Source organism: Copadichromis virginalis, linkage group LG6 (genome assembly GCF_057382275.1).
Source record: "Copadichromis virginalis isolate Kocher_CV1m ecotype Utaka linkage group LG6, C_Virginalis_male_GT1.1, whole genome shotgun sequence".
NCBI lineage: Eukaryota > Metazoa > Chordata > Actinopteri > Cichliformes > Cichlidae > Copadichromis > Copadichromis virginalis.
The window spans coordinates 23,775,544-23,789,184 of NC_140623.1; the positions used below are offsets into that span (position 1 = coordinate 23,775,544).

The following is a 13,641-nucleotide window of genomic DNA, read 5'->3' on the forward strand; positions in this document are numbered from 1 at the left end:
CTTTTGCAAGCAAATAAAATGGAATAAAAGAAGAGGTGATTTCACCACTTCAACACTGGAAAAGCAAAATTACTAAAGCTGTGCAAGAACGCACAGGTGCAGAGTCTAGTTTGGTAAGAAGAAGAAACAACTCGGAAATCTGTTCAGAAAACAGTGGAAGGAAAAAGTGGAAAGATGTTCAGCTGCCGTGTTGAGGTCCAGTCGCAGCTCTTCAGTAGCTCTTTCCTTAGAGAATCGAAACAGCTCCCCAGTGCTGTATCTGTCCATCCCTCACAGCTCTCTACTCTCTAAAAGTCTTATTGTGGAGTCGGTGTCATAAAAAAGCTGATATTTTAACTTCACGTGTGCTCCTCTGCAGGTTCACGATTCACACCACGCCCAGAAGAACGCATAATCCTATATTGCACAACAGTTAAAACTCTTATGTCAGACTTAAGATGCTAAGATAAAACTGATTACGCTTAAGACCTGTTGTAAGCTCTGCTGTTACGACCAGCCCGCTGTGCCTGAAGTTTGGTGGTTTAAAAAAAGTAAAATAAATGGGCAGACGCAAGTTCATCGTAATGCTTTGTGGAAAAGGCACCCACACACGAGCGCACATTTTGTATATTCTTTGCATCTTTCTGCCTTTGGTCCGGTCCTTATTTATTCTCAGTCAGAATGTGATCAGGTGACTGACTCTGCCATTTTAGGATCTTTCACCTATTTATTCTTTAAAGCTTTAGTAATGTGCTGGGCGTCTGCCAGTAGAGAATCAATCGAACAATCAATGCCAGAGTACCTGTTCGACTGGTGACCTGCTTGTGTTTTTTCTCTGCATATTTGGATAAAGGCTGATCTTTGTTTCGTCGTTCCACAGACATTTGCCCCACATCTTTACCCGTTTCTTGTTTTGCAAATTCCAACCTGCCTAATAACCTGCTTATAGGGCTTACCTGGGGTTTGTGTCTCGTGATGAATCATCTGACCTTTCTTGCCTACGTACCAGGAAGCATTCTTGACTTATTTTGCTGTCTCAATATATTTAGAGGGTTTTTTTCCCCACCATCACGTAAAATTATTTTTCCAGTCATCCACACTGACTGGAGTTCCTCAGGCTTTAATATAATATGACTTTGATAAAGCTTAGAATTTAAGGTAGCATCTGTAATTTCACATGCGAAGACCAAAAAAAGCCCAAATATTTATGGTCTGTGTCATATAAGGCATGCATATCCGGGGAGTGGGGTGGGGGGGGAATTTCCATAATTTTATTATCCAGCAAATCGCTTTTACTCGTTTCCTAAATAAACCTGTGTTTTTTCCAACCACAACCATTTTCTTTACAGGGTGAACATCCGCCTGCATAGACTTGCTTTAGTTAAGTGTTACGTCACAGTGAGTGGAAGATCATAGCTGCTTTTGAGTACCATTATTGATGTGTGTTGATACAGGACAGGCTTTTGAAAGTTATAAATCCCCACTGACAATATAATAACTCTGACACGAGATGAACGAGTTTATGGTTTAAAGACCATCAGCTTTTGAAAGACCAGACTTTATGAGGTGGATAAAGTTTCACCGGCATGGTCTGTGCACGTGAGGTGAAAATTAAAACATTAAAATATATTTGTTGCATGTAGTTTGTTCTGTAAAAATCAGTCTGGTATGTAGGACTACAATAATTATTCATTTCAGATAAATATGTAAAATGTGTTTTGTTTATGGCTTGTGCACACTCTGTCAGTCAATTTTCATACACAAATCATGCTGTTTACGCCAGAAATAGATCAAAGTGCTCCAACAGAAGTTTTAAAAAGTCATTATGAGGACTGAAGTCTTACTGCGTGACACTGATCCGGCCTCCTATAGCAATGCTTTCTGTGACGGGGAGGAAATCATTACCGATGGATGTCATTTTCACAGATAAAGGCAGTTCTATTGAGTGCAAGGGTTGGCATTGTTTAAAAGTTTACAGTGCTCATATCATGTTTAACGGTTGGAGGCTTCCAATAAAGAGTAGTCGTTCATAGGTCACGGGGAGATAAAAGTGTGATCATATACAGTTCACTGTGTCAAAGGAGGGAGGGCGGCTTAAACTGAGAAAGCTCCATTTGGCTTTTTCCCATTTAAAATGGCATAAAACACAACATGAAGCTGATTACAGTATAAGTTAAGCTGAAAAATCTGTTAAACATACATTTTCTATTTTACAAAAGGAAAGAAAAGGAAATCCTTTAAGTGGCATCTGTAAACAAACCAGAGTTGAAGGATAATCGAGGTTAATTACCACCTGAACTATTTCCGTATTTAAGGTTATGCTTTATAGCTTCTCCTCACTTAACAAGACAGATTACGACAAAAAAAAATAGGAAAACAAATGAGAAGAGTCGTTATTTTAACGAAGTCTCACACTCACTGGTCACTTTATTAGGTACACCTTACTAGTGCTTGGTTGGACCCCCGTTTTTGCCTTCAGAGCTTCCTTAACTCTTCATGGCACAGACTCGACATTCCTCAAATTTTAGTCCATACTGACATGATAGCATCACAGTTACTGCAGATTTTTTGGCTGCACATCCATCATGTGAATCACTCATGTCATCACAGCCCAAATGTGCACTGTTGATTTGGGATCTGGTGACTATGAAGGCCATCTGAGTACAATGAACTCACTGTCGCGTCCAAGAAACCACGTTAATGATCTGCGCTTTGTGACATGGAGTGTTCATGGTCAGCAACAATACTCAGGCAGGGTGTGGTGTTTAAATGGGGCACAGAATACCCCCCCCCCACACACACACACACAGACACACACACAGACACTATTACACTAACACCAGACCCCTGAACCATTCACAGAAGGTTGGACGGACCCATGGTTTAATGCTGTTTACGCAAATTTCTAACCGTGCTATTCAAATGTTGCAGCAGAAATCGACACTCATCATACTAGGCAATGTTTTTGCAATCTTCTATTGTCCAGTTTCAGTGAGCCTGTGTGATTTGTAGCCTCAGTTTTCTGTTCAGTATTCTGCTGTTGTATCCCATCGTCTGTCTTCAGAGATGACCATCTGCCTTAGCTGTAACGAGTTTAATCGTTTAAACAAATTTAAACAATGCCAACTCTTGCACTCAATAGAACTGCCTTTATCTGTGAAAATGACATCCATCGGTAATGATTTCCTCCCCGTCACAGAAAGCATTGATATAGGAGGCCAAAGTCAGGAGGCCAAATGTTAAATCTCCCCACTCTCCTCCAACATTTGACATCAATAAAGCATTTTCACCCATAGACTGCCGCTTGACCAGCCCGAACGTCTCTGTAAACACTAGAGATGCTTGTGTGGGAAAATCCCAGCAGGTCAGCAGTTCCTGAAATACTCAGAACGGCTTGTCAGGCAACAACCAAAGTCAACAACCAAAGTCACCTGAATCACCTTTCTTCCCCATTCTGATGTCCAGTTTGAACTTCAGCGAGTCCTCTCGGCCATGTCTACATGCATTTAGTTTCTGCAATGTGATTGGCTGATTAGATATTTGTGTTAACAAGCAGCTGAACAGGTGCACCTAACAAACTGGCTGGCGAGTAGTCATTTCAGCAGATTATTTTTGGCACTTTAAGTTATTTAAGAAAACTAGAAAAAGAGAACACCTCAAAATCCTGCACCCTTCATTAAACTTGTAATTTACAGGCACAGAGACTTGCACATGTGCACACAAGAAAGCACACACTCCCCATAATAAAAACCTCAGACCATGCCCTCGTTCCTACTTAATAGAAAGAGAGATCTGAGACACTGAGAGGAAGCTTCCAGCTCTCCTGATACTCTTATGACGCCTCACAATGGCGCACAAAGGGATGAGGCAGTTTAGTTATTCACCCCCAACAAAGTGGGTCCAATCAAGTTGTCACGCACACAACAAGGAGAACGGAGAAAGGTGGAAAACTTGGATCATGTTACTAATGTGAACTGGATTTACGAAGTCTATCAAAAGACCGTAAGTGCTGCGACTGCAGTTCGCGTCTCTCTTCAAGACCATAATTCTAGTTAACAGATTTTGACGCAAAGACTTTGTTTTAAAGTCAGGTAAGTGCGATAAGAGTTAGATTTGAACAAGCTTCCAGGAAATTAATCTAAGCCAGTGTAATGTTGCCTGAAGCTATATAAACACTAATATGCACAAATATCCTTGAAAAATGTGTCAAGTGTTTAGCAGTGGGTAAAACTAAAAAGCTCTCCTTCAAATATTACCGCCTGCATCGTGGGGTAGTTAAACAAGAACTAACAAGGAAGCATTATGATGGGAAGCAACAGCATCAGACCTGGAACCACTTGTGTGCACATTTTATTTACACAATGTGTGAATGTGTGCGCAGCTACAAAGCGTATCTCTGACGTCTCATAAGTATGTGAAAGCCAATAAATGCATAATGGTAGGTATTGTGTGTGCAGGGAGATATTAGAGATCGGGTAAAAACAACTTGCTCTCCCTTATTGTGTTTGATGCTGAAGAACAGTGAATGAGACAAGCAGCCGTCACAACTGTACACCAGGCGTGGGCAGCATTGTTTCTGAGGCTGACACGGGCTCAGCAGAGTTCATCGTGAACTGAAGCTGCTAAATGTGGTTCATGTTTCTGCAAGAAGCTGAAACAAGAGCTGGACTCGACACATGAAGAGACAGCTGAAATGTCTTCCATTGTTTGTCTCATAGTATAACTACCAAGCTCTACAGCTTTTATATTTTTTCAGAGGTTTAGTTTTTCTTTTATGACATCGGAGCCATAACTTGTGTGCTACAGACTGTATATAAAATATTGACATAAACACAGAGATGTGCAGTCCGGTTTTGGTGTCTTGGAGGCCGATTTAATGAACCAGCCGTAGAACAGATTGAGATACCAAAGGACCGTTTCAGATGATCACAGCTTAAAGTGCAACCTTCCTTTTAATTCTTTTTAAGCCTGATGTGGAGGATCGTTTTTAAAAAATGAACATCATGTTGTCTTCAATAAGACTTGAACTCGGCAGTTGAGTCCATTAGCATATCAGTGAAATGTCTGCTGCCGCATTAGTGCGAAATGTGTCTTTTTCTAAGCTTTTATACAGTTTGACTTCTTTTTCCAACCAGAAGAGTTACCTCAAACTGATTCTGTCTGGCCTCTATTTTCAGACCCTGAAGCCATGCTCATCCTTTTTATATTTAAAAAAAATAATAAAACAAGAAACAGAATAACTTGAAAAAGCTACTTTTTTCAGAACTTAATCCAGAAAGGTAAACTTTCGTGGTTATGGCTTACAGCTCGTGAAAAATCAGCTATAATTCTGAAGATCAATCAAAAAGGTTTCAACAGAAATGACAGAATAATGAAAATTCAGTACAAGGTTCGAGCTCCTTTCTGTAAGTGTCTCCATCGATGCAGCGTGGCAGCGTGGCACTTCGGCTGAGGCGTTACTGAAGTCCAGGTTGTTTCATAGTGGCCTTCAGCTGGTCTGTGATTATTCGGTCAGGTGTTTCTCATCTCTCTCTTGACAATACCTCGTAGATTCTCTGAGTTCCGATCAGGAGAGTTGGCACAGCATCAGCATGTTCAGCAAATCATTTGTAGTAGGTTTTGGCTCAGTGGGCAGGTACTAAGTCCTCTTGGAAAAGGAAGTCTGCATCTCCATAAACCCAGTCATCAGAGGGAAGCATGAAGTGCTCTTAAATCTGTGTTGACTTTGGACTTGATACAGTGGACATACCACCAACAACAGCAGCAGATGACATGGAAACCCAAACCATCACAGAGAACGCAAACTTCACCCTGGTCTTCTAAAACCTTGTATTTTGTGCCTCTGCACTCTTCCTCCAGGATCTAGATTTAATTTCTATTCATGGTAAATGGTAAATGGCCTGCATTTGTATAGCGCTTTACTCAGTCCCTAAGGACCCCAAAGCGCTTTACACTACATTCACACACACATTCACACACTGGCAATGGCAAGCTACATTGTAGCCACAGCTGCCCTGGGGCGCACTGACAGAGGCTCATAGTTTTATTTTTCACAGTTTAACAGGACTTTGGAGCAAACAGCCCAGTTCTTTCTCTCCTTAGCTCTTGTAAGATGTTTCTGACACTGTCTCTGGCTCAAGAGTGGCTTGGTATTAGCTGCTCCTGTACTGAAGATGCCTGCGCGTGGTGGCGCTTACTGCACTGACACCAGCATTAGTGCACTCCTTGTGAAGCTCTCCAAAGTTACTGACGTCATGTTTTTAACGTGCAGTCATCCGTGTTGCTTGTGCACCTTTTCCAACCACACCTTTCCCTTCTATTAATATCCTGTGTTGCAGCATTCTGTGAACAGCCAGCTTTTTCAGCAATGACCTGCGTTTTCCCCTCATTGTGGAGGATGTCAAAGATCATCATCAGGACAACTTTCAAATCAGCAGTTTTCCCACTGACTGTGCACTTTATGTGTAATAACTATAGAATATGAACGTCCAACTTATTAAAATTGAATTAGGAAAAAATAAACTTTCTCAATGATGATCTAAGATTTTCTAAAGTTGTTTTTGATTGTTTTGATTTCTTTAGTACGCTCCGCGGTTATGATTCTGCTGGGGTTTCATGACAGACGAGGGCATTCTTCAGCCCTGAGCTGACTCACCTTTAAACTGAGCTATGACAGCATTAAATTGTCTTGAACACGATCTCTAAATAAATAGAAGACACAGCCGTCTTCTATCAGGATGGAATCTGCCACAGCCAGCCCTACCGGCTTAAAAGGAAGTTTCATTTGAATTCCTTGGTCATCCCCGCTCGACTAATGCCACGAGACTTACGAGAAGTCTTTGATTTTGTCAGGAAACAATTACAGCTATTTAACTGATTACACAGCCCTGTGTCGTCTTCTCACCCGGCAGGTGCTCTGACATATCTAGGAACTCGCTGTTGTTGGCTCCTCGGCACAAAGTTGCCTATGTTCACGAGCTTTGCCGGTTGCGCTACAACATGACGAGGCATGTGTGTGCACATGTGAGTTAAACTTGTTTAACAGCAGAGCAGTGTGGCGGGTCTCTAGGAAAATGATAAGCATTGCGTGTGAGTGTGTAGCGCTAACAGTTTCTAATTGTGTCTTGATGAGTGACAGAGATCAAGCCCAGCCTAATTAGCACCACTGAAATTCTCTCTCACACACACACACACTCTCATATACACAATGAATACACTGTGTAGCCAAAAGTATGTAGACAGCCTTGTACAGGAGAACACAGGAATCCTGGATATGTGTAAATGAAATACATTGTGCCTTCCTCCCCCTCTAAAGACCACAGATAAAGTATTTGCCATAAAACGTGTCAAAATGTTTAACAATGAGATGTCAGACTTGTTTTTCATGATAACCAGGAGCCACCTGCCTGGTTGCAACCTCACAGTGAGGACACACGTTGAGGAAGTCATCCTTCAGCAAATAATAGTCCCACGTAATGTGGTAAGGACATTTCTTGCTAAAAAATAGAAAATATTTAAACAAAAATTTGAGACGTTCAAGTGACGTTAGAACCAGGCCAGCTGTTTATCTCCCGTTGTCCACCACCTGCCTCGAGCTCCAAAACGAACGCTTAGATAAAAAGCACCACTTGTCTTCTCGTAAATCTCAGCATCTAAAAATGCCAAACCACTTGTTTAAGAAAAACGTAGCTATATTTAGAGACTGGTCTGATTCAACAAGGCCATGAATCAGGGGTTAAACCGCAGCCTTCACCTTTCAGACAAAGCTCATATCCTATAGAAAGCACTCTCCAAGGAGTGACTGCTTGTGTATTCATGCCCACAGTCCCAAAACAAGAGATTCCAAAATAATATGTGAGTAATGTTTATATGTCCACAAAAATGGGCCATAGAGAGAGAAACCTACAAGGCTGTCGCTCGCTGTAGATCAACTCAAGGTCACTGAATTCAACCACACAAAAGAGCGTGAATGCTAGATCTGAGTGAATAACACCGGTGAGCGTGCGGTTACGTTGATTAAAAAGGGGGAAAAAACAACAACCATGGGGGAAAGAAACTCCTCCGGCACTGTACAGCTTCCTGTAAAGATTAGACCTTTATTGAGAAAATTCCAGGTCGGCTTATGGCCGCACAACCCGCCGTCTCCAACTGGGCCGATTATTGAATTTAATACACACACAAACATCCTCGCGCGCACGCACACACAAAACATACAATGTAACTAGAGCCCTGTTGTGAGGCGACATCGATGACGCGTGTTGGATGGGATTATCCCTCCAGCTGTACTCTCACCCGCAGAGAAGTGAGGCTCATTTGGCCCCACAAAGCTCACTGTGGTTTTTCCACACACTGATAAATCCCACCCCTGCTTTTTTCCAGCATCTTCTCCGGCTTACAAGGTTAGCCTCAATGATTTATCATGTGTCATCTTGGTTTATCTCTGCTTGCATCGGGGCTGACTAGCCCGATTTATTTTTTGAAAATAAAAAATATGACTTTGATTCATAACTTGTCAAGGGCCAGAAGCCAAAAAGTGGCTTTGAAATAAATCACTCACTCCAGCAGTAATTGTGCACCGTGGCTCAATAATCCAAGAAAATGTCTCCCTCTGTTGGTCTGACACAAATATTACAATCATGGCGAGATAAATGACTTTTTATGACTGTTAGCAACTTGCTTATAATAAGGTGTCATTTAAACATTTAGAATGCAAACTGCAAGAGTAAAAATAAAATTCATCGTCAGAAGACAATGCTATGGATAGGGTGGAGGCACGTAATTCACTGTGGTCACCCTTAAAGCGAGCAGCTGAAGGAGGAAGGCAGAGAAGAAGAATCTCTACTGATTTTTATGCTAATCTTTGGATTCTCTTGTTTAATTTAAAGTACATCTTTGATTCAGCTGAAAATTTACATTAATTGTGTGAAAAAAAACCGAGTCCAGTGTTATTTTAGCTAACACTAGTACAAGCCCTTCAGTATTTGGTTTCTTTGGTCTGCTGGTGCTGTTCGCCATGAAATCACAGACACACAATCCTTTTTAAAGTTGTTGTAGATGCATAGCTATATATTCAAAGGAAAGGGGAGCATTTCGGTCACTTGCTAGGTGGTTATTAGGCAACATGATGACACAATATATCGAATTCAACTCTTGGTAATCTAAATAAGATTTTGCCATCACGATTAAAATGATGTGATCCTTGTATTAGGTGCTGCGGAGCCATAAAAGGGAAAAAAAAACAGGTAATTTAAGCCTGTTGCTAGGTGGTTGCCAGGCAATATGATGACATCACAATATCTGACATCGATGGCAATCATAGACCATGAAAAGTCAATGACACATTGTGACTGCAAGGGACTACAGGGCAAAACAAAAGTGGGTGAAGTGAGCGGGATAAACTTTTCTCACCTTAGAGGTGACTGAAATGAACACTGATGAGACTACAGCGTGGTTACTACTGGACACTCCACGTTGCAGTTGCCTAGGTAACCCTCCAATGTATTTACGCAGGTGTAGCAATGGATGTATGGGAAAAAAAAAAAAAGAAGGGCCAGTAAGTACACGGGGCGTAGGTTTTTGTGCTTTAACACGCAGCATATTTTGCAGCCATGGCAGTTTTACTTATATAGTAAACTCGCTGTGCTTGTAAATAGCTTTAGTGTGGTAAATATACCTGTTTGACCTTTATGGCTGACAACACTGTGCTTGTGATGAATTACAGAACAAAGAACATGTGGCATAACTAGACTTCCTAGCCTCCCAGCATGAAAAGACATGCTGAGGTGTGAAGGGTTTAGTGAAATCTCCAAGACACTGAGACTGAGTGAAACCTGTCAGGCCCTTTGAATACTCATTCTCAATACGTGACTCACCATTTAAAGCACCGTGTCTGTTTGGTTTTGTGCGTTTCTTGGTTGTTTTTGCATAATCCATCAATTAAAAATTATAAAAAGAAAAGCCTTACCTGCTGACATGTGCTTGATGACTTGGGGACGAGGATTTTATAATAACACATGGCAGGAGTAAAGGTTATTTCAATAAGAGCGTGTTTCCTCATGCAACACTTGGCTGATGTAAAATACTTTGTGAGGGAAAGAAAATGAGGAACATGGTAGAAGTCAGTTTCATTTAAACTCTGTGAAGTTCCACAAACCTGCTTTTTTTTTTTCAATAGGAGTGACACCTCTGAAGTCTGATTGTATAGAAGCCAATGTGAAAACAACTCATAGCTTCCTTAATCTGTAACTTTAGTAAACACTTCCCTGATGAGTTAATGGCCTGAGATTTACGTTTTAATTAATTGATTTATGGGCTTTGGGCTTTTAATTGTTTCTTTGAGATGAAATTGACAGAGAAAGAAGCCCCTGCTCCAAAATCAACAACTTCAAGTTCCACTGAAATCTGCAGCTGTCTACATAAACAAGCCAAATGCCTTCTGGAGAAAGGATTTATGGATAGACGAGACAAAGATAGAGCTATCTGACCACCATGACAAGATGTATGTTTGAAGGAGTAAAGATGAGGTTTTCAAACCTAAGAACATTGTATTGGTGGTCACGCATGGTGGTGGTAGCCTCATGCTCTGGGGCTGTTTAGCTCTCAGTGGTCTTGAACACAGTTGGGTGTTACATCAGGTCAAAGATGAGAAACACTTTTAAAAAAACGATCTTGGGTAAAACAGGCTAACATGAAGTCTCTGGAATGATGTTCCCAAACCCTACTGAAAACTTGAACTATGCTTAAAAGCTGGGTCCATGCCAGGAAACCAACAAATTTAGATAAACTTTACCAGTTCTGCCATGAAGACTGGTGAAATATCTAGCCAGAACTATAGCAGAAGCTTGCTGATGGCTACCAAAAGCATCTGGTTGAGGTGCATCTAATTATATATTAATAGGGTATGCATGCATATATTTCAGCTTGTATTTACAATTTTGAACCTGTGTAGATTAGAAAAAAATCCAGTAAATCCAACCCTGATGCTGTCCATCCAACAGATGCATGCTGTATAATCATGTCACTCTGCAAAAATACCAAACCAAAGAAATCATTAAAAACCCAAAATTACGAGGACATTCATATCCATAATGAGTGTATGCAAACTTATGACCACAACTGTATGCAAAGGTATCGACTGTGAGGTCACCAGGTGGTTGACATTGGCATTTTGGAGCTTACCATCAGCTAACATTATTGAGCTGCACTGCAGTCATAAAATGCAAAGACACATATCGGCTAGTTGATGCTAAGCAAACACAAAAAACAAAAACAAACAAAACTATAATTTCACTCACGACAGCTGAAGTAGAAACTTCTCAGATCGTCCATACCTCACAGAAATTCATGGCACTAATTAAATAATCCATTATAAAGAGTCTCCGACAGCAGGCATAGGGTGCTTCCACTGGATTAGCCTAGCAGTCGGCTCGGGTCAATTAACATGGCCACGCCCCTAACACGTTTAGCCAGGCAGATGAGTGAACAAAAAAAAGCAAAAAAACAGTCGTTATGAAAGGGGAAGCTAAAGAACGTTTCTGCTTCCAGGACTTAACAAGTTTAAAATAGCATCCTTATATGTTCTCTTTTCGCTCTGAAATATTGGAACAAAAGCTCATTAGCCTGCTCTCTGCGGGGTCTGCATACTGCTGAGTTCCTTATTAACAAATCACTCAAATTCAGCACTGTTGGAAATGACACGTTCGTGTACTTAAATGAACCTGCAAAAGTCTGACCTAGTGTTGAATTTACAATCCCGATTGTTTAAATACATTCTTCGTAAATCTGTGAAGATAAGACGTGCTTATACATCTTATCTCTGCTTTTGCTAACCTTGAAGTTCAGAAAGCAAGCACGTCCGTACAACACAGATATACTCGGCAGGCTATACGTGCACTGAATGACACAGGAACCCAACACTGACTGCAAACGCAGGTGGACATTGTCACTATGCTGTGACATCAACCCCTGCAATGTGTTTTAGACATGGAATAAATTAATGAATATGTTGGGTTATGGAGCCTCAGATGAACATATCTGACCTAGAGAGTGGAGACTGATGAAGTGCAACACAGACACACATTTCAGCTAATTAAATAATAAAATATCACCAATCAAAAAATGAAGTTCTCCGATGGTCTGTAATACACAGCAAGCTGTAATATTTGTCAGATGATTCTATTACCCGATTTCAATTCTGATACCCAATTTTGCTGTGCAAGAAACTGCACAATGACAATAAAAAGCTCTAAGTCTATTAAAAATGCTTTAACAGCAGCACATACCTGTCAGTCAAAGCAGCCACATGTTAACATGCTTTTTAATGCTGTGAGGTTGGACATTTAACAGGTGAGTCTGTGGGGATTTACTCAGTTCTGAGCCCAGCCCTAAAGAGCCATTAGAGAAACTGGCGTTTTTAGCACTTCTGCATTTAGCTTCAATTTTTCAGCCCCACAGACTGCAGCCCGGCGCCCTTTTGCATCCTGTTTAAAGCATCTCTAAGCTGCCTTCAAGCACCTATGTGAGCTTCAACCATGAAACCTAGTAAAACGTTACAGCTTGCAAATCAAAAGGTAAATGGAATATACTTCTTTTTTTTTTTTACTTAACTTGAGACTTAAAGGTGTTTTCTTACTACAAGCCTCAGTCACCTATTCACTCAAATACTTTTTCTATGCCTAAGCATATAAAATTCACAGACACACACTGATGGGTGCATCAGGGGCAACTCGGGGTTCAGCATCTTTCCCAAGGAAGCTTAGCCACAGGCTCAATAATACCAATCAGAGGGAATTCCAAGTGTCTATTAATGTGCATGAAAATATATCCAAGGATTATGTCCATCCTTTATATACAGTCTATGGCATTAGCATCACATCCTGTTTTATTACCAAATGAAAAAATATTGTACTAGTATGTTGTAAGTCACAAACAGCTTCCCCAGCTTTGCCTTATGCTGCACTGCACTTCTGTGCTCAGTAGGGGGCAGTGACATCAGATACCTGTGAAGCCCCCCCCCCCCCCCCAACGCTGTCACTTATTAACAGGTAGTACAGTATGAAGGAAGTGTCCAGCTGCCCTGGACACATTCCTGTGTGTAATGGTATCCAAGATAGTTTCTCATATTTGCCAGCAAACACAGACACTCAGCTTTGTGGTCTGTGGTTCACTTTGATCATTTTTTAAAATATATTTAACATGATTTAATAAATGTGTGACTAATGTAACAGTGAAAATCCAGGATGATAAAGTATTTTATGTTTTGTATGTTATACAAAGTATGTTATGTATTATACTGTATAGCTATCTCAGAGGGGGGTCAGGCCTCCTTCATTATCATATTGTTGCCATGGCATTTCAAACTCTCTCCAGAGGGAAGCCGTGGATGACAAAGAGGTGATGAGAGGAGTGAAGTTCTCCAATTCACTGGGACAGCATATAATAGCCGGGGAAGAGTAAAGAGCACACAGGCAGATCCAGGATACTCGCTCAGAAGATGAGCGTTGTTCCCATGAGGAGAGTCCTGAATGACAACGGTAAGACCTGCTATGCAATTTTAAACAGCCCATCATCCTGTATGCAGATTACACTAAGCCGCTGTAGCCTTTTCTTCCAGTGCTGCTCTTCTTAAGTGGACTTAGGGTTTTTCTTCTGCAGGAAACTGCT

At 41.0% G+C, this 13,641-nt stretch overlaps 1 protein-coding gene across 1 annotated transcript in view; it reads right to left on the minus strand.

The window, feature by feature from the left end:
- Positions 1–11,394, minus strand: part of rbm47 (RNA binding motif protein 47) — a 56,288-nt gene extending 44,894 nt beyond the window's left edge. Inside the window, exon 1 of the mRNA XM_085459328.1 lies at positions 11,274–11,394. The gene's annotated coding sequence lies outside the window, so the exon portion shown is untranslated. The remainder of the gene's footprint in view (positions 1–11,273) is intronic.
- Between the last annotated feature and the right edge of the window lie 2,247 nt (positions 11,395–13,641).